The sequence below is a fragment of the Borostomias antarcticus genome (assembly GCF_949987555.1).
Source record: "Borostomias antarcticus genome assembly, chromosome: 21".
NCBI lineage: Eukaryota > Metazoa > Chordata > Actinopteri > Stomiiformes > Stomiidae > Borostomias > Borostomias antarcticus.
In genome coordinates this window covers 12,482,358-12,504,305 of record NC_140254.1, presented here as the reverse complement: position 1 = coordinate 12,504,305, position 21,948 = coordinate 12,482,358, and positions in this window count along the sequence as shown.

Sequence of the window (21,948 nt, the reverse complement as noted above, 5' to 3'; positions counted from 1 at the left end):
CATGACCACCGCTCCGACAGTCCGATCACCTCCATCAAACCATAAGCCTTGGAGAAAAAGACCGACCAGCTGCACCTTATAACCAGATGTTAAAGTTATACTGTAATTATTCGGACACACCGTAAATGTGAATTAGTCTGTCGTGTATTTTAACTTTCACCGTTCCCGAAATCCGAAGCGGGCTGCCAGGTGGTTTGATCTGCACGGTGCTGTTAGCATAGTTAGCATTATAGCAGCTAGCTGGAGCTCCTGAAGTTTCAGATCTGGACTAAATATCCTCTCCTCGGCTGATCTTAGTCAGCAGTTATCTAGGATTTCTCCTACTTTTACTCTACCTCCGAAGGCTTTGTGATAAATTGTTTAGTGCTACCAGCTTCACAAACTGAATTAGCTAGACGCTTTATATCAAAGCATAGTTAATTACAGTAACAGCTATAATTTGATGATCGCATAGCTAACTACTATTTTCTGTTTAAAACTGCAGCATGTAAACAAACCAAGCCTTAATCCTGGCAGCTAGCAGCATTTCAGCTAAATTAGCATAGCTAGCCTAGCTTACACAGCTGTCACGGAATACATCGATCAAGCTCTTTGCCAGCGATACCAGCTAACGTTAGCTTTGAGACACATTTACCAGCTTTGCGAGCTAAGTTAACGTTAGCAGAGACGGATTTGCCGCAGCCTGATAACGTGGGTGTTTTTGTGCATGGTATGGTGTAACTTAGTGTAGCTTCTATCTATCTAACACGAGGATAGCTGCTGCTTATGGTTCAGCCGGGGTAGCAGAGCAGCCAGACGGGAGAGGTTAACTGAGGTAACACACATACACGCACACTAACGTTAACGCCTTGAGCTGCACTATACTGCCCGGTGACAGCGGCCGGTAGATACATTTCCGTACACCGCCTTAGTGAAAATGCTGCTTTTACATAAGTGAAACATTTTAAAGTTATACAGTGAATAATATGATCTCAGGCAAAACACTGCAGTCTACCTTTTTATTTATTTATTTATTTATTATTATTATTATCCAATTTTGACCTAGAATCACTCGGCTTCAGACAGACGTGCTTTATTCAATGTTAAGCCAGCCGCTGTCTGCGGTTCACCCGGTCAACCCAGCCAGCCTCGCCCGGTAGTTTCACAGACGGGACTGTGTATCACATTTACACGGTCTGTCCACGTTCTCTCTCGATCCCCAGGAAAGGGCACTTGAGATCTGTCGGGATCCCACCTGACAACAACCTCTAACCGCTTGCCGCTGCCTCTGTTATTCATTACTGCCTCTTGCCCTACAATATTTCCATGTTTTAAATTACTCGACAGCTCATAAATATAATCCGTTGTGAGTATCCCTCCAAAGGACATTAGGTTGATACAGGTCTCTTTAGAGTGAATGAGTGTGTCCAGGTCTGTTTAGAGTGAATGAGTAAGTCCAAAGGACATTTATACAGGTCTGTTTAGAGTGAATGAGTGTGTCCAAGGACGTTGATACAGGTCTGTTTAGAGTGAATGAGTGAGTCCAAAGGACATTGATACAGGTCTGTTTAGAGTGAATGAGTGTGTCCAAAGGACATTGATACAGGTCTGTTTAGAGTGAATGAGTGTGTCCAAAGGACATTGATACAGGTCTGTTTAGAGTGAATGAGTGTGTCCAAAGGAGATTTGGTTGATACAGGTCTGTTTAGAGTGAATGAGTGTCCCTCCAAAGGACATTAGCTTGATACAGGTCTGTTTAGAGTGAATGAATAGGCCTACTTGTGGTGGCAAATGTGACGGGTGTGACATTATTCTAACAAGATGGTGCAAGGTGAGGGGAGACAGACACACACCTGTTAAATCTCCCACTAGTCTCGTTGTAATTTGTCGACCTCTGGTCAGTGCAGCAGAGTGTGTGTGTGTGTGCGCACGCAGCTAATGACGTCAGAAATGGCAGAGATTCTCTGTGTGATGACTCAGAGAACATAGGCCAGTCAGTGGAGAGCAGCAGTGTCACACTGACCCTTTCTCCCCTCGCACGCCTGCATTTCGCTCACACACTCACAGTCTAATAACCACATTCAGATACACACTGACACACTCACTCAATCACCTACCTGTACATACACACATGCACTTAGTCACCTCCCCTCCCACCCACACACACACATACCAGGAAAATGTCTCTTTCACAGCAAGTTCAGTGTTCAATACTCTCTCACATGGACTAGCCTAGCTCACTTCCATGTCTGGTATTGGCAGTGGTAGTCCCTGTTAAGCACAGCAGCTTCTAAGAGCATGCACCAACTAAGAACTCTCAGCACCTAGATGTGAGCTGTGTTTACTACAGTATAGTTATTACTACACAAACACAGGGTGACTGAATGTAAAGTGCAATCAAATGTGCCTTCAAGAAGAGAGAACATTATGGGATGGGCTGTTTGCCTTTGCTGCTCAGTGTGGATACAGAATGTCGTTAAAGCTAGCAGAGAAAACTGGTGCTGCTCATTTTCTGGTCCAGGCTTAAGGAATTCACTCATCTGCATCTTATTTGAATTTCCTGCTTGCATGATTCTTGGTAAATGTGAATGCGAACTGTTTTGGCAAGCACACGGTCGTGCCAGGATCTAAATGTGCAAGTCATGTAGTGCAAATACAAACAATGTGTGCTGAAGACCCCCCCCCCTCACACACACACACTGAGCAAGGCTGGGAAGGAACTTGGTCAGATTCTACAGCATGCTTTCCCTCTCGTTCCCTACTCTACCAGGCTAGGGAAGCAGCCTGGGCTATGTCTGAATCTAGCCGGGGATATGTCTGAATCTGAATTGAAATCTAGCCAGGGCTACATCTGAATTTGAGTCTGAATCTAGCCAGGGCTACGCCATTTAATACGGCCTTGTGGATTAGTGAACAAGGCAATTATCTTGAATTTTGGATACAGATGTGCTGGATTCTAGTGCTGCTGATCCAGGATTGGGTTCCACATTGTCAATATCATCTCACTCATAACGACCGACAAAAGGCAGAACTGATCTCAGATCATTTTCGCTCCTCTTTGTGAACGGTAACATCCAGTAATCCTGGCCAGATGAGGTCTGATTTACAGATTAGCTCGGGCTGTATGCTGTTAAGACTCCTACTGGTTCCTAGACAAAGCAAATGCTATGTTTGTTCTAGATTAAGCCGGGCCTACTGTATACTATTACCAGTGTGTCCCCTACGATTTTTTTCAGGGGGGGTGGTAGGCCCCCCGAAACTACTAGTGTTGTTGCTGTGTGGCGGGCATGTCACGGATACATGGTGTCCAGTAGCCGAGGGAGCGGGGCGGCCAAAGGGGCGCCAGCCCCGGGCCCACAGTCCTAAGGGGCCCATCTTGGCCCCAAGACTGAACATGCATTTTTGTTGTATAGTTGAATATGTTGAATAAAGTTAGCTTAGAGTGTCTTGATTGTGGCAAAAAATAGAAAGTTAAAATAAAATAAAAAATAAAAATCTTTTGTCGTTGACACCCCCTTAGTAGCTTACCCCCTTAATAGGGGCCCCGCCTATCTGAGACGCTTGTGAGCAGTGACCATTTGAAGTGCAGTGCTGCGATGATCGGTTAGACTTGAGCTGTAGCTGTAGTAGCGTTAGTAGTACCCCTATTCTGTGAATAAAATGTTGAAAAGCAAAAAATAGTGCGCACTGAAGCGTAAAGAGGCAAGGCACAGGAAAAATCTGGTGGCCTCGTGTGTTCCCCTGACAAATTTATTTTCCACTACTCAACCCTCCAAGACTGCTGCTAGCATTAGCTAGCCAAGCAACCGAAGCAAGGGATGTTAGCGAGGACAAGAAGAATGCGGCATCTAGCAACGTACAGGTAGCTGTGGAAAACAATGCAGATTTGGATGAGATAAATGAAGAAGACACAGATGATGAAAATGTTGTCAATGATCCTGATGTTAATGATACGGCTGCTAGTACTAGCCACGCAAGGGAAAATGTTAGTGGTGGTGATGATGAGGATGATGACGTTCAAGATGATAGTATGGAAACTCCAGTGGCTAAGCTGAGGGAACAAGCATCCCCCTTTTCCTCCAATTACTCCGCCAAATCTTGTCATAGATGCCGGCTATCTGGCTACCTTTTTCAAAAATGTTGGTGCTTGTGTTGTAGACCGCTGTATCTTCTTGATTATAGTTCTATAATTAGGTGCTAGCCCAACTTGTGATATCCCCACTATTTCTTTCTTTCTTTCTTTCTTTCTTTCTTTCTTTCTTTCTTTCTTTCTTATTCTAGTTCTCCCCCTTTTTTGTCTTCTTTAAAACTTATTCATACTTTGTGCTAGAAACTTCATTGAAACTTGTACAGTACTACTTTCACCGAACATACAACAACCATCTCTTCATGCTGTAAACTTCCGCACATTCGCGGATGAATTTCACGGAGGTTTACAGCGTGAAGAGATGGTTGTTGTATGAAACGGTGAAAAGTGGATTAAGGACTTCCTGTCTGATCGCTCTCAGAAGGTGAGGGTAGGCCGCCACATCTCCCCAGGCCTAAGCCTTAGCACCGGCTCCCCCCAGGGCTGTGTGCTGAGCCCCCTTCTCTACACACTCTACACCCACGACTGCATCCCCACCCACTCCAGCAACACCAGAAACACCATCATCCAGTTCGCTGATGACACCACCGTGGTGGGGATCATCTCTGGGGGAGACGAATCCGCGTACCAGGACGAGGTGGAGCGGCTGTCAATGTGGTGTACAGAAAACAACCTGGCCCTGAACACCACCAAGACCAAGGAGCTGATCGTCGATTACAGGAGGAAGAAAATGGACATTCAGCCCCTGCTCATCAGTGGGGACTGGGGGGAGAGGATCTCCAACGTCCGATTCCTGGGCGTTCACCTGGATGATGACCTGACCTGGAGCCCCAACACCACCGCTATCATCAAGAAGGCACACCAGAGACTGTACTTCCTGAGAATTCTCAGGAACAATCATGTCACACAGGAACTGTTGGTGTCCTTCTACTGCTGCTCCATAGAGAGCATCCTCACATACTGCATCTGCGTGTGGTTTTCCAGCTGCACAGCCACAGAGAGGTAGGCTCCAGAGGGTCGTCACCACGGCCCAAGGGATTATGGGCTGCCCCCTCCTCTCCCCGGAGGACCTGTATAGTTCCCGCTCTCTCAGAAAGGCACATAACATCCTCAGGGACCCATCTCACCCCGGACACACTCACTTTGAAATCACAAGAACATTGAAATCACAGACTAATAGACTAAAGAACAGTCTTTACCCCAGAGCCATAATTGCACTAAACACAACCAAGTCTTGAACACTCATCACTTATCTACTGTGCAATTATTTACTGTGCAATATGACGGAGTCGTGCAATGTTTGATCAGCAGAATGTAGGACGGCACAATTAATCGTGAATTAATCGATATCGCGATTATGACCTCTGCGATTACATAATCGCAAAAGGCCGCAATTAATGTGATTAATAATTTTGCTTTGAATTGAGTGATGATCACATGCGTTCCTGCTGAGTGCCCTGTGCGCAGCAATTTCACTGAGAAGACAGATAGCAGTAGGTAAAGACCAGTGTCACAAGAGTACCTGCAGCCGTGAGTAGTGATAAAATGAGCGAAAACGAGTGACTTAGTGAGTCAGTGAGTTAGTAGCAAGAAAGGGATCAACGTCCGCATTTTGGTTATTATATATAAATATTATATATTAAATATTAATCGCAATTATTAATCGCAATTACCATTTTGAAGCAAATAATCACAATTATTATCTTTTGTCATAATCGTGCAGCCCTAGCAGAATGTGAATGTTAATTGTGAATGTTGTGCATTCTTGTGTTTTTCTACCCTTAGTGTATATTTATTATGACTAGTCTTTTATACTTTTATACTTTAGATATACTTTTATTGTTCTGCACCTTAAAGGTTTGCTCTTCTAATTTCATTGTACTTGTACAATGACAATAAAGACATTTATTCATTCATTCATTCGAAAGTAGTACTGTTTACAAGTTAGCTGTTGTTTTGAAATGCAGAGGCGAAAGGACCTATGGTGTTTACAGGACGACTTCAGAGCTTGGTAAGCATAAACCATGTAATTCCTGAACTTGAAATCCAAGTATATAATACTTTTTTGAGTTTTTTGAGTGTGCCCATAGCTAGCAATGAGCCAGGGCGCGTGAGCCGACGTTATTGACACAGAACTCACTGTACTGCACAAAACAGAAATATTTTAACCTGTACTAGTCAGATACATGCCAGGGAAGCCAGGAAGAGGGCTAAACATGAACTTCAGTGTACTTATCCTTTAATAGTAATTTTTGTACCATTGAAATTGCTGGTGGAATGTTCAGTACACTTGATGTTTTTCACTCACAATGGACCCAGGCTTGTAGCCTAACGGTATTTTGGAACATTGTTGCGTTTATGTGAACTATTTGTAACGTTCATTAAAAGCCGTTCAAATGTGACCATTTGGAGAAAACATGTTTGCGACGAACGTTCGCCTCTGTTAGCTGAACTTGAACGCAGCCCTGGTCATGCTTTCCCATTCAAACAATTGATGGAATGTTCAGAGTGTAAGTTGTGATTTGAACTTGGGTGCATGCGCAGCCTCTCTTAAAGGTACAGACACCCTTCTATGACTACTGCAGCATTATATTCCTACCTTCAGATGAATGAAACAATCTGGAGCTCAAGGCTCTCAAGACAGTGGAGATGATTGTAGACTTTAGGAAGAAACCAGCCACCCGCACGCGCGGACACACACGCACACACACACCTTAGTATTCTAAACTATTTGGGGATGAGTCTCGCCACACACAGTCTTCACTGGTGGGGGCAGGTGGTTGGCCCGGAGAGGGGTACACTGTCCACGACCAGCTCTGAACTGAGGGGGCGGAGTATCCCCACCACGCCACTATCGACGCCACGGAACCCCAATTCAGCCCCTGAGTGGGCTAGAGACACACGGTCTTCGCTGATGGGTGCACGGAGATTGCCCAGAGGTCATTGCACTGCCCCTGACCGGCTCTGACCTGAGGGGGCAGAGTCTCGCCACTACGCCGCTGTCCACGCCACGGACCCCACAAATCAGCCCCTGAGTGGGTTAGAGACACACGGTCTTCGCTGATGGGTGCACGGAGATTGCCCAGAGGTCATTGCACTGCCCCTGACCGGCTCTGACCTGAGGGGGCAGAGTCTCGCCACTACGCCGCTGTCCACGCCACGGACCCCACAAATCAGCCCCTGAGTGGGTTAGAGACACACAGTCTTCGTCGGTGGGTGCATGGAGATTGCCCGGTCCATAGTAGTACTAGCAGTATACAGCTGCAGCAGCTAGCCCACCTCACATTTTCTCCAGGAAATGTACTTTCTAGTTGTGACACATTGCTTGAACACTTAGTAGTTTGTTGTTGTGTGTAACGGTAGATGTGGCTTGATTGTGTAGGCTATACGGCTGTGTGGCTGGACATCCAACAACATCATTGGATGTTAAACTGTGTATTGCCTGCTATCCTTGGTTGCCAGCTAGTTTCGTCTGCCGTATTTTTCATCCTTTATCTGAGGTTTGAGCAAATTATGGGTAAAATCCATGGTTCCGACCATAGTGCTGAAATAGCCGATCAGCAGTTGTGTTGCTTAAATATCAGCAGGCCACCATTTATTGATAAATCCATGGCACTGTCCATGGTGCTGAAATAGAACACCTAATCGTAATCTGCATTTCTTTCCGTTCCGTCTACGTAAGTTTCCCCTTGGATCTGTCTTGCATCTCCATACAGGGCCCACTATGAGGTCCTCGCCACCTCTGCAATGAACCATTAGCTCCACTCCTGATGGTCTCAACAGTGTTGTCATAGACGCAAGTAGTAAAGACGTTAGAATATTTATTAACAACACAAAAACATATTACTAGAACCAGGCCAGGTCCAGCCTGGCTTATGTGCGTTGGCTGGCTTGTTTCTGTGCAGAACTGGTAGGACGGTAATGTCTGATAAATAAAGATGGGTCTTGTCACTTGGACACATCAGTTCCAATGCTTCCAATGCTAATCCAGCACAATGAGAGCGGGATAGCCAGTTAGCTCATGAGCTCACAACAACTAGCAGCAGCTTCCATAACATTAATGGCAGCAGTCAGTAGAGTTGGGCGATATCCAAATTTTGAAACCGTTTTTAAGTCTCCACAAAATACCGCCGTAGTCAGTATTACCGTTACTACGGCGCGGCCGGAGCCATCTATAAAAAAAAGGCTGTTCATCTTGTTCGTAAGTAGACCAATCACAGCGCATGCTGCTGTCACCAGGTGGCTTCAATTCATTAAACCCTGCACAGGGAGGGCACGCCGTGATTAGACTTTTTTTATGATTTGATTTGTTATTTTCTGTCATTTGCGTTGGACAGGAAGGATAATGGTGCGCGCGCCGAAAATTTCACCTAGGCTGCAGTGAACGACGCATTGTCTATTTGTCACCCTATGTCAAAATGGCAGCTAACCTTACTCCAAAAAACATTACTCAACAGTGCAAAGGAGAATTGTATGCTTACCTTTCTGTAGCCTACTGTATTTGTCCCAAACATGCACATGTCCACAAAACGTCAATAAAGCTGTCATCCTCACTTTCCTTGCTTCATCGTTTAGGTCTCGGGTAGTGTTCACCATTCCACTCATCAAGCATAGCCTACTACATCATCATCTCATTCTCCAGCATAGTCTCTCCCCGAATCGAAGTTGCAATAGTCATATTCCTCTGTCACGCAGGCCAAGCCAGTAAATAGAACTGTCGGCCTATTCTCGAAATGTTACCAGCTATCCAGTTCGAGTAGGCTACACAGAAACGCCAAATGCCGATGCATGCTTGCACAAAACTCGCGAACATCTAGTCTTAAATTATTATTCAAACAAGGAACGAGATAGAGACGATAATAACCCAGTGACTGCGGAAACTTTACATGTCTTTAAGCGGAAGAATGCGCACGGCTCGTCTCGTGTCAGTGCTGCACACGCAGTCCCATCCATGTGTTTTCTATGTTTTATCAAAGTTTTAGACTTCTGTGATAAATCATAAGTGATCTATTGATATTTTACTGCTGAGTGCCGTAGTCGCTCAATGTGCGGCAAAGCTTTGAGCGAGGGAGTGCGTTTTTGAGATGCAGGAGACGGGAGAGTTTTGACAAAAGATAGACCGAGTTAGAATGGGGCTAGATTTAATATTGACTAAATGTTTTGCTTATGCCCAGTTCAGACCAAAGATTAGCAACAAAACTAAATGGTTGAACGTTGCAGAGTAGGCCTAGACTTGTAATGTTGTAGTGGTTGCATTGCGGTCTTGTTACTGAAGCGTTTCAAAAAAGGTAGGATAGCCTACTTTGTCAAATAGCAGTTGTAGCCCGTTTCAGAATATTCAGAAGTGATCACAATTACAAGCATTCGTGAATCATTTGTCTGGGAATAGCCAATCCTATTATTCTTAGAAAATACATGTCTATAGCCTAGCCTATACAACAATCAAGGCGATAGTGTAGGTCTACTTTTATAATAATAGCCATTTCGTTACTGTAGGCTGTTTCTATGTGCACTTTACCATCAAATGCATAGGCGGCCTATAGGCCTAGTTTTATAATAATAGCCTATAGGATTTAGTTCCTTTGCGCATTTGTTGTAGCCTATAGGCCATATGCGAGAGGGGCTTCGTTGACAGAGGCTTTATGGTTTGTTGGGCAATAAACGGAAAAAGACATCCTGCCGTTCTGGTCTGGGCTACTTTATCTAAACATTATTATTATTGTCATCGTTGTTGTGTATTAGCCTATACTGTGTAGGGCATACCGGCTACGGTAGGCTACAATTCTGACTGACCGCTGCGGAGGGTGCGTGCGTTCTAAACTGTTCTAGTGTTGTTAACATGGTTAAATAATGATAATAACACCACGACCACCACCAACAACAAAAATAATAATATGTTTTATTCAGAAATTGCTGCATAATTCTTTAGACGGTTGCTGATAAGACCGTCCAGATTTTATAGCACCGCGGTAAACCGTAATACCGGAAAACCTCCCAAGCCTAGCGGTCAGTGGCTAAAGCAGTTACACTGACATAAAGTCATCCCCAACTCCTGGGTGGGAGTCCAATGCTCTCACCACTACTCTATTTGTGGGTACCAATAATTTGCAACACTTGGGACAATTTAATTGTTCCTACCAAAACAAGTCCATCACAAGAGTACGACAACTCGTGCTCAAACACCACAACGTCTTTTATCAAACTGAAAATAGCCCTGCCAGTGCTAACCATCTCTGGGCTACTGTATCGCATTCATAAGCCATCGTTCTGACACCATAATAAGGGGAAGCTTTTATCAACAACATGCAACAATAGGTCCTTATCTCTCACATAGCAGCAAATTCACACACATTGCCAAAATGATTAATCTGAAATGCATAAAGCTGCAAAGCAGGACTCACCATTTCATTAGGTTTTGCTAGCTGTTAGCAATCTCCGACTCCTCAGGTCTTGAGTTAGCTAGCGCGTTAGCTAGCACTAGCTAACGTTAGCTAGCTATCATTAGGCTTAATTTACTGAACTTAGCTTTAGCTTAGCATGCAGCCAGGTTATGGGTTACTGTTTACTTCAGATATTACTCTACATTTCAATCAGACATCCCAGTGAAACCAGGTAGTCAAAATAATTTACCCGATATAAAATGGGCACCGCAAACGCTTAATGGCTTGTAGCCACAGGCGACTCCAGTTCTGAAAAGGCCGGTTTCCTTTTGAAACGAATAAAGTTTGCCACTAAAGCGCCAATTTGTACACCCGTAGATGCAACGGCCAGACATCTTGATGGTATATAAAATACTAGTCTTTCTCACAATATTCGCGGTGCTCGGCAGAGCACTATCCACTCGGCATGGATGTATTGCCACTCCGTCACCGCTGACCTGGGAAATCTGTGGAGTCTTTTTGTTTTTATGTTCTGGGACCACTGCCTCTTGTGGTAGCAACATAGAACTGCAACGGTCAACAACTGGCGGAGAAAGGGAGTGAGTGACAAATAGGCATTCCCTCTTCATGGTGTGTCGGCTTACAGCCAACGCACAAAAATCTTTCCTGTTGAAAATGCTTGTGAATGCTGAAAAGCTGAACATAAATCGCAAAAGCATTGCTGAAAATGTATAGCCTAAATGGGAAAAATGTGAACTAACTTCAATACAACACAATTTAGTCCACAACACATAGCCTAGTTATCCTGTATTAACATCAGAAGACAGGCTAAACTGTGGTTTCATTACTTATGTAGCTAGCTACAGCAACAGAAAATATTTTCATTTCATCTCTCACTCCCAGTCAGAAAATATACGGTAGCCTCGATGCTGATTTTTGCAATGTAAAATGTCATTGACTTATGCTTAAAATATTAGCAAACTAAAAGTCCGCTATTTTGGTAAATGCTAAATTGACTGCACTTATATAGCACTTTTATCCAAAGCGCTTTACATTGGCCTCTCATTCACCCATTCACACACACACACACACACCAATGGCGGCAGCTTTTTACATGATAAAAACAAGATTAAAAGGTATGTCTTAAAAGTTCAGTTGCAGCCATTATTAGGTTTTCTGGCAGGCTATTCCAAAGGCTGGGGGTGTAAAAACTGAAGGCTGCCTCCCGATGTCTCTTGGTCCTGGCTCCAGGGACCTACTTGTTGTATATCGTAAAAGCATGCCTGACATGTGTTCAGGTGCATGGCTATGGAGTGCTTTGTAAACTAATAAAATAACCTTAAAGTCGCACTGAAATAAAAAAAAGCATTCTGTCCCATTTTGGTTCACATAATTGGTCATCGTTCACCTATTCAACTATGTATGCCAAAAAAAATTACAAAATTGTACTTTTGTTGTAATCTTGTATCAAAGTATATAATTTCTTACTTCCTGGAAAACGGTAGGTCACGTGCAATGAAGACAACAGGTACCTTAGATTTTAGGCCAATAATTTCACGACATCCACCCGTCAATCAACGCTATCCTTCTATCGAATCTGTCTAAAGTTCTTAAAACCTGTCCACTTGTCAATGTTCCAATCAAATTCCTCTAAACATATGTCCCACCCTCATAGCTTTTTTGCGTCGGAAATACGTCTAACTACGGAAGTTAGATGATCTCAAAGGTCCGTTTCTGTGCGACTTTAAAATCTATTCTAAAACGGATAGGTAACCAGTGTAGTGACTCTAAGATTGGTGTGATGTGTGCCCTCCTTCTGGTCTTAGTGAGGACATGTGCTGCAGCATTTTGTACTATTTTAAATTGACTAATAGCTTTCTTTGCTAGACCAGATAGGAGAGCGTTACAGTAATCCAACCTGCTACTGTTAAAAGCATGCATTAGCCTTTCAGTGTCAGCCTGGGAGAGAAACGTTTTCACCTTAGCAATGTTTCTCAATTGATAAAAGATGTCCTTGTCACATTCTTCATATGGGCCTTAAAATTAAGATCTGAATCAAACATGACACCTTGGTTTCTGACTTGGCATTTGATGTTCAGTGTTAGTGTTTTTAATTGCCCATATAGTCTCTTCCTTTCAGCTTTTTCACTAATGATCAACATGTCAGTTTTATCCTGGTTTAACTGAAGGAAATTCTGTGACATCGATGCATTTATATCAGCAATGCATTCTACCAAGTGGTCAACTGTGCTGTAGTCATCGGGTGTCACGGAAGAGCTGGGGTTATCTGTGTTGCTATGGTAGCTAATATTGTGCCTCCTAATGACGTCATGTAGGGGTAGCATACAGACTTAAAAGTAGGAGCCCTAGAATGGATCCTTGTGGAACCCCACATTGAATTGATTTTTGAGCTGAGATCACCAAGGGTGACGAAAAACTCAAGCCAATTAGGTAGGTCCTGAAACAGTCAAGGACTGGACCTGAGAGGCCAACCCAGTTCTCAAGTCTTCTAATAAGGATATCATGATCTACAATGCCACCACTTTGCTCAGCATCTCTGTGTGAACTGTTGCAAACAAGCTCACACCACTGCTCAGTGGAGGAGGAGGGTCATCAAGCAAAACATTTGGTCTTGCTTGGTTGATATTCATCCTAATGTCAGTTTTCTTATCTCTAAAATATGCTACAAATTCCTCACACTTGGAAGTAGAGAACATCTTGACAGGTGTGTAGAGGGCCGGGTTTATGAGGCTGTCAAATGTCGGGTTCCCTGGGTCCCTTCCCTTGTTGACCTGCAGTTCTATGTTGCTACCACAAGAGGCAGTGGTCCCATAACATCAAAACAAAAGTCTCCCATGCTGAACGTTGCGAGTTCAAAACTCGTGGGTTCAAACCTCGTGGGTTCAAACCTTGGTGTGGACAGTTTTTTGTCACTGGATGTTATAGAAGCTATGTAAAAATGCGGTTACCTGTTGGTTCTAAGTGTGCGTGCGCATTTTGGCAACAAAAGAATGAATGACCCAATAAGCCACTCCCTCTGGGATCCGGCCATACTCAGATCTGGCGAGACCACTGGACCCCGGTGGGCAGCTGCACCAGAACATGATGCATTAGACCGCTACACCACCACGTACCCCTATAACAGGGAACTTAAATGTAGCCTAGTTAGGGGAAAAAACATAAAATGCAATGAAAATTCAGTTGAATTTCAACCCTGTACTGTGCATTCATCCATCACATGAACAGCTAATTCCTAGCATCCTGGACACTAAGAGGGTTCTAAACACATAGATTAAGCAAAAAAATAAATTTTTAAAATGTATATTAGAAATGTTTGCCTGCATGGTTGCTTATAACAAAACAACATGTTTATATTTATGTCTGTTTATGACAAGGTAAATAAAGTTGGTAAAGATAACCCCCAAATTCCCAGTTTGTTCCTATTAATTCCCATAAATTCCCGTTAATTCCCATGGAAAGTTTCCAGCTTTGAATATTCCAGAAATTTTGCAACCCTATTTTAGAGCACTGATAAATACACTGCTAGACACTTGAAAATGGATCCTCATCCCTGGGCCCCTCCCTAATTACCGAAGGGGTGCTGAGAGATGGCTCCAAACTGGCTACAACTGGCTACAGGACTACTGCGCTTTCCTACAGTATGAGTCCCCTACATCACCAACTTCGACCTGTTCTGGGAGAGGCCTAGCCTACTGAAACGTGATGGTCTCCACCCAAATCGTCTGGGGGCCAGGCTGCTCTCTGAGAACATGGCTTCTTCCCTCAGGCACTGACACCGTGTTGAAAATTCTACCGATCCATCTCCCCTAGGTCCCGACCCTACTGACACAGTGTGCATAAATGGATCTGGACAATTAGATTTCTGTGCCTCTAACAAAGTGTAGCACGAGTCAGCCCCTCTATCTAGAGAATATATCAATGGCAATTCTGAACATTAGGTCCCTAGCTTGGAAAACGTTTCTCATCAACAATTGTATATGTGAATGTAAATTAGACTATGTTTTTAACTGAAACTTGGCTAAATGCAAATGGATCAGCAGCCCTTATTGAAGCCTCTCCTCCCTACTATAGTTTCTTCTAGTCTACTAGAAGTGGAAAAAAGGGGTAGGGACAGCCACCATAGCTATGGATGCTCTGAGCTGCAGAAGCATTTCCTTTGATGATTTTACCTCTTTTGAATATCATGCTTTAATTTTAAAGTACCAGCCTCCAGTTCTGATAGTAACTGTGAGACTAGGGATGAGACGGTATGGATTTTTGCATTACGGTACGGTATGGTATCTAGTTACACGGTACGGTTTACGGTATTTCACGGAATACGGCATTTCACCTCCCCAACACACATAAAAAAACAAGTATTTTACTTTGAAGGAAAACAGCTTTATTGAATATTAGTGTGCGTGCCTGTGCAGTGTGAAATGTAAAGTTTCAGCAGCACATTATTGTGTAATACTGTAAACGTAATACCGTAAACACAGGGAATGTCACGGTTCTAATACCGTGGACATTTTATACCGTGGTTCACGGTTTTACAGTATACTGTCTCATCCCTAGTATAGACCACACAATCAATGTCCAACCTTCTTAGCAGATTTTTCTGATCTGTCCATTATCCAAACTGTGATAAGATTAGCATCACAGACGATTTTAATCTGCCTGTTGATAATGAGGGTTTACTCGGTCAGGGACTTCATCAACCTCTTGAACTCAATCTCTTGACTTTAGTCAGCACGTTACTGGACCCACTCAAAAACGAGGTCACACCCTTGACTTTGTGATCTCAAAGGGTCTCACAACTGTTGTATCTTCTATCAGTGACCTTGCCATTTCTGACCACTTTTGTTTGTTTTTTTTAGCACTGATACCCAAAGTTGAGATTAACACACAACACTTGGTTAAGAAACACTTCCTGAACTCTGCAGTGGCTGATAACTTTGCAATAATGATGAACACAAGTAGTGTAACAACCCCTGAAGTGGGGCTTTCACATGTAAATGACCTAGTGACCAATATTAATGTGAAATTGAGCGCTGCCCTCGACTCTGTAGCACCTATGAAATTGAAAAAGGTCATGGCCAAACAAAAAGCTCCGTGGAGAAATGAGGGGATAAACCAAGTTAAGAGAACATGCAGAAGAGCTGAGCGCACATGGAGGAAAATAAAGCTGCAGGTTCACCATGATATCTTTAAAGAACATCTCTATGCCTTAAATAAGGCTATACGAAATGCTAGGAGAGATCATTTCTCAAAATTGATCTCTAAAAAATGCACCGGTTGACACAGAAATGCTGAGCAAAGTGGTGTCACAACTCAAGTCAGCTACATGCCCTCTCGATCCTATTCCCACCAAGTTCTTGAAGACTATTTTAACTCTGTGTCTGAGGCCATTGTTACCTGCTCCCTCAGTACAGGTCATTTCCCATTGGTTCTTAAAATTGCTCTGGTAAAACCCCTCCTGAAGAAAAACAACCTAGACTCCTCAGTACTCAGTAATTTTACCGATTTCCAACCTCCAATTTTTATGTAAAATTCTAGAAAGAATTGCATTCAAACAGTTAGATGACTTCCTAGATGCAAATTGTATCCTTGACACTTTTCAGTCTGATTTTCGCATTGCTGATATAACTGCATCGATGTCACAGAATTTCCTTCAGTTAAACCAGGATAAAACTGATGTGCTGATCATTGGTGAAAAAGCTGTAAGGGAGAGACTATCTGGGCACTTAAAAACACTAACACTGAACATCAAATGCCAATTCAGAAATCTAGGTGTCATGTTTGATTCAGATCTTAATTTTGAGGCCCATATTAAGAATGTGACTATCACTTGAGAAACAATTCTTAGGTGAAACATTTTCTCTCCCAGGCTGACATTGAAAGACTAATGCATGCTTTTATCAGTAGCAGGTTGGATTACTGTAACTCTCTCCTATCTGGTCTACCAAAGAAAGCTATTAGCCAACTTCAAATAGTACAAAATGCTGCAGCACATGTCCTCACTAAGACCAGAAGGAGGGCACACATCACACCAGTTTTAAAATCACTGCACTGGTTACCTGCCAGTTTTAGAATGGATTTTAAGATTATTTTATTAGTCTATAAGTCATCAATCAAGCACCTAAATACATATCAGATATGCTTTTAAAATATACACCCAGTAGGTCCCTCAGGTCCCCTGGCACTGAGCATTTAATGGGCCCTAGAGCCAGGACTAAGAGGCATGGAGAGGCAGCGTTTAGTTCGTATGCCCACAGCCTCCCAGAGGACCTGAGAATGTCTGCGACAGTGGTAATTTTTAAGTGAGATCTTTAAACTCACCTTTTTAACATTGCTTTTTCTACGTAGTTTTACTTGTTTTAATATCTTAGTGTTCTTAATTTGCATTCTATTTTATAGTTTTTATTCTATTTTACACTCTTTTAATTTTTAATGATTTTACTTTTATTGTTTATTTTAAATCTGTTTTCACTGTTTGTATGATTTATGTTTTTATCCGTCTCCTGTGTAAAGCACTATGTGCTACATTGATTTGTATGAATGGTGCTAAATAAAATTACATTGACATTGACCTCGGTTGTGAGTGGGTCCAGTAAAGTGTTGACTAAAGTCCATGGAGTTCAAGAGGTTGATAAAGTCCCTGGCCTTTGAATCACCCTTATTATCAACATGCAAATTAAAATCGGCTGTGATGATAATCTTATCGTCATTTGTGTGGATAATGGACAGGAGTTCAGAAAAATCTGATAAGAACGTTGGATATTGCTTGGGTGGCCTATACACAGTTATTGTTAGAAGTGGAGGCTGGCACTTAAAAAAAGAGGTAAATTCATGTTCCTGTTCATTTTTTCCACTTCTAGTAGACTGAAAGAAACTATAGTTGGGAGGCTCTAATAAGGACTGGTGACCCATTTTTATTTAGCCACGTTTCAGTTAAAAACATGCAGTCTAATTTACGTTCACATATGAGATTGTTAATGAGAATTGTTTTGCCAGCTCTGGCTCTGGATAGAGGGACTGACTCGAGCTACACTTTGTTAGAAGCACAGATATCAAATTGTCTGTGCATACTCCATTTGGTCTGTGACTGGCTCTGTGGGATCTTGAAAAATAAATGCATTGTGTAATTGGAATACACCTACCACTAGAAACACTAGGATCACTAAAAACTGTCTGATCAGAGGTAATTACTGTCGAAAATTATGTCGAAAATCCCGGCAGATCAATTTGTGTGCACTGGGTCAGTAGGGTTGGGACCTAGGGGAGATGGATTGGCAGAATTTTCAACACGATGTCAGCGCCTGAGGGAAGAAGCCATGTTCTCAGAGAGCAGCCTCTCTGGCGGAGACCATCATGTTTCAGTAGGCTAGGCCTCTCCCAGAACAGGCCCAGGTTGGATATGAAGGGGACTCCCAGAGAAGCGCAGTATGTAGTCCTGTAACCAAGTGTGAAGCCCTAACAGTCTGGACCATCTCTCAGCACCCCTTTGGTATGTAGGGAGGGGCCCAGAGATGAGGATCCGTTTTCCAGTGTCTAGCAGGATATTTATCAGTTCTTTAAAATCATCTTTTTAAACCTCTGACTGACGGGCTCTGATATTCGTTTGTTCCTACGTGTAGAAGGATGGATTTGGCCTTGGTGTCGCCAGCCAGGATGCTTGCGAGTTTGTGATGGAGATCACGGACTCGAGCACCTGGGAAACAGTGAACTCTGGAGGAGCCTCCAGTTAGGGGAGAGATACTATAGAACTGCCAATAATAATGGTGGAGGTGGTCAAGTCGGGGGAGGAGCAGACGTGTGAGGGCATGAGGCACGGGGCTGGGGAGGGGGCTGTGTTAGGGCAGGGGGGTTGGGGCTCAGGCAGGCTGCGTGGCGATGTCATCTTCTGTCCCCGGCGTGCTGTCTCCAGGCTGCATGGTGATGTCATCTCCGTCCCCAGGCACGTTGCCGCCAGGCCGCATGGTGATGTCAGCTACCAGCTTTCTTTCCTTCTTACTTTATTAGGTGGGCTAGCTTGTAGAAGCTAGCTTGTAGAAGCTAGCCCAACTTGTGATATTCCCACTATTTATTTATTTATTTATTCTAGTTCTCCCCAGTTTTTTGGCCCTCAACTACTTCTTCATACTTTGTGCTAGAAACTTCATTCAAACTTTAAAATGTTCGTGACGTTTAGCTCTTTAATGGATCCATTCAGATTTTTGATATTTTTTATAGTTTTTTAGAAATTTAACTTTTAAAACTATTTTTTGTCCCATTGAAACTGCTTGAAACTGCTTTTGGAATGTTCAGTGACTTTGTTTTTAGAGTGGTGGCAGCAGTTGCTTTGAAAATATTCACACATTTTGTAAACTGCTGGCACTCACACATACATTATATGTCAAAATGTTCACACAACTGTGCCGATTCATACAATGTAAGTATCTATGCTGTGTGACTTACAGTTTTCGCTGTATGATGATTTGTTCGGCAACTGCGCTCCCCATTGAAACATATGGCAACGCACTCTAACGTTTGAGCTGCTAATTTTGCATTTTTACCCTTTTTCTAACTTGTTGCCATGCTTACAGTTTTAACAGCTCATACACATATTATACATCAAAACGTTCACACAACTGTGCTGATTCGTACAATGTAAGTATCTAAGCTGTGTGACTTGCCGTTTTTGAGGTATGATGATTTGTTCCGCAACTGCGCTCCCCATTGAAACATATGGTGCCGCACTAACTTTTGAGCTGCTAATTTTGCATTTTTACCCTTTTTCTAACTTGTCGCCATGCCTACAGTGTTTAAGCTATACGGACATATTATACATAGAAATGTTCTGCACGTTCTCAGGATTCCTATGGTGTCAATATATAAGCTGTAACATTTTGTAGTTTTCGCGATAGATCTGTCTGAAGCGGACCATGTCTAGGATCAGATTGTCAGTTGGGATTAGAGTGGTGGCAGCTGTTGCTTTTTTTGAATTTGTGTGCATGTGCAGCCTCTCTTAAAGGTACAGGCACCCTTTTATAACTAATGTGGTAGCACAGAACTCAGCCAAATTGGAATAGAAACACATGATCTTCACTGGTGGGGGTCGGTGGGTAGCTCGGAGAGGAGTACACCGTCCCTGACTGGCTATGACCAAAAGGAGCGGAGTGGAGCCACCACGCCACTATTCACGCCACAGAACCCACTTTTCAGCCCCTGAGTGGGCTAGAGACACAGTCTTCAATGGTGGATGCATGGAAATTGCCCGGAGGTCACTGTACTGTCCCAGACTAGCTGTGACCCAAAGGGGCGGAGCCTAACCAGCACGCCACTATCCACGCCACGGGCCCCACAACTCAGCCCCTGAGTGGGCTAGAGACACACGGTCTTCACCGGTGCGGGCGGGTAGGTGGCCCGGAGAGGGGTACACTGTCCCCGACCGGCTCTGACCTGAGGGGACGGAGTCTCGCCACCACGCCACTGTCCATGCCACGGACCCCACAATTCAGCCCCTGAGTGGGCTAGAGACACATGGTCTTCACCGGTGGGTGCATGGAGATTGCCCGGTCCATAGTAGTACTAGCAGTAGCTGTTACATACAGCTGCGGCAGCTAGCCCACCTCACATTTTCTCCAGGAAATGTACTTTCTAGTTTGAGTTATTAGTTCACATTGTTTTCAGTTTCGATGCAACGATGTCTGCTACGCTAACGATGCCCAACCAAGCTTAGGCTACCAGGTTAGTGTTATACCGCATTGTGTGAGATTTCATAATGGTTGCAGACCTGCTCAGTTCCATTTGGACTTCACTTGATTGTATTTGTTGCCAGTTGCCGCTACTAGTTTTATTTGTCAGCTCGGCTCATATACCCTTTTTAAATGGAAGGAGCATTGTAATTTTCTACTAGTTACATGTTAGACTGTTATTGGATTCATATTCAACAGAATAATTCATGTTTTATTTATCTTTTTCTATAGGAAAAATACAGATTTTTTTATGTCAGTTTTATTTTTAGTTCAAGGTGAATACACCTAAAAAAACAGCACTGTAATTGGCATGTTCAAAGTATATATAAAAGAAAATTAATGTTAATAAACCTGTTTGTACTCTTTTGCCCAATGAGAATCGATAAGGAATCGGATCGATAAGCAGAATCTAAAATGGAATCGGAATCGCTAAAATCTTATCAATATCCATCCCTAACGGTCAGTCAACCTCACAAAGTGTGCATATCAGTTATTTTATACATTATATTATATGGACTTTTCATGAACCCTTATAACAGGTACAAATATTTCCGTTCTTAATATTAACATTATTTTTTCCAATAACCATACCACACATAAGATTTCAGTAACACACCATACCAATGCGTTGCATTCAATAAAGCAATAAAGAGCATGCACAGGTAATATATGGGACAAAATCAAAATATATTAAATCAAGGCAATTCAACAACACATTAATTGCAATCAATTCATTCACACAAGTTGTCATCATTAATCAAAGATAAATAACACCAATATAAAAAACCAGGCCAGGTCCAGCCTGGCTTATGTGTGTTGGCTGGCTTGTTTCTGAGCGGGACTGGTAGGACGGTAATGTCTGATAAATAAAGATGGGTCTTGTCACCTGGACACATCAGTTCCAATGCTTCCAATGCTAATCCAGCACAATGAGAGCGGGATAGCCAGTTAGCTCATGGGCTCACAACAATTAGCAGCAGCTTCCATAACATTAATGGTAGCGGTCAGTGGCTAAAGCAGTTACACTGATGATTCCTGTAATGTCAGCTATTTTGCTGCAATGGGTTCAACTTTTGTCTCTGGATAAAGGTCGTGACTTGCTGTTTTGCACTTCGATTTACGTGGTGAATAAGTAGACCCAAGACACAGTGGGTTATTTGGACATCTACTAGGATCTTGATATTATATTGATATGAAGATATTAAAGTAAAGGATTTGCCCTTAGAAGTAAATTGTAATTAAAATGGTTCTTAGCTAAGTAACCTAAGTGGAGGCAGACTTGAAAGGCCAATTGTAATAATATCATGAATGAACAATTGTAAACATAGTACTCAAGAGAATAGGTAGTACTCAAGTCTTGATTGAAACTTTTCTTTAAAGCTTTATTAAACATACAGACGTACACATTAAAAGTAGCCATAAGTTGTTATTTTGCATGTGCTCTCAGGACATGTGGTTGTAACCATCTTTGTAAAGAAGAGAGGCATGTAATGCACATGTATACAGTAGTGCAGAGTCAGTTGTCTATTGTATAGACAAGGTGTTCAATTGCTCAAGTGTTGTCAGGTGTTGGTTCGAGTGTACAGTGGTGCATAGTCAGTTGTCTATTGTATAGACAAGGTACAAGGTGTCACATGTTAGAGCTTGGCAGGGGGCTTCTTCCGAGCTACTCTTTGGCAGGGGGCAAGTGATGTCTATAGCCTCATCATAACAGAAGTGAACATGTGACACCTTGCACCTTGTCTATACAATAGACAACTGACTC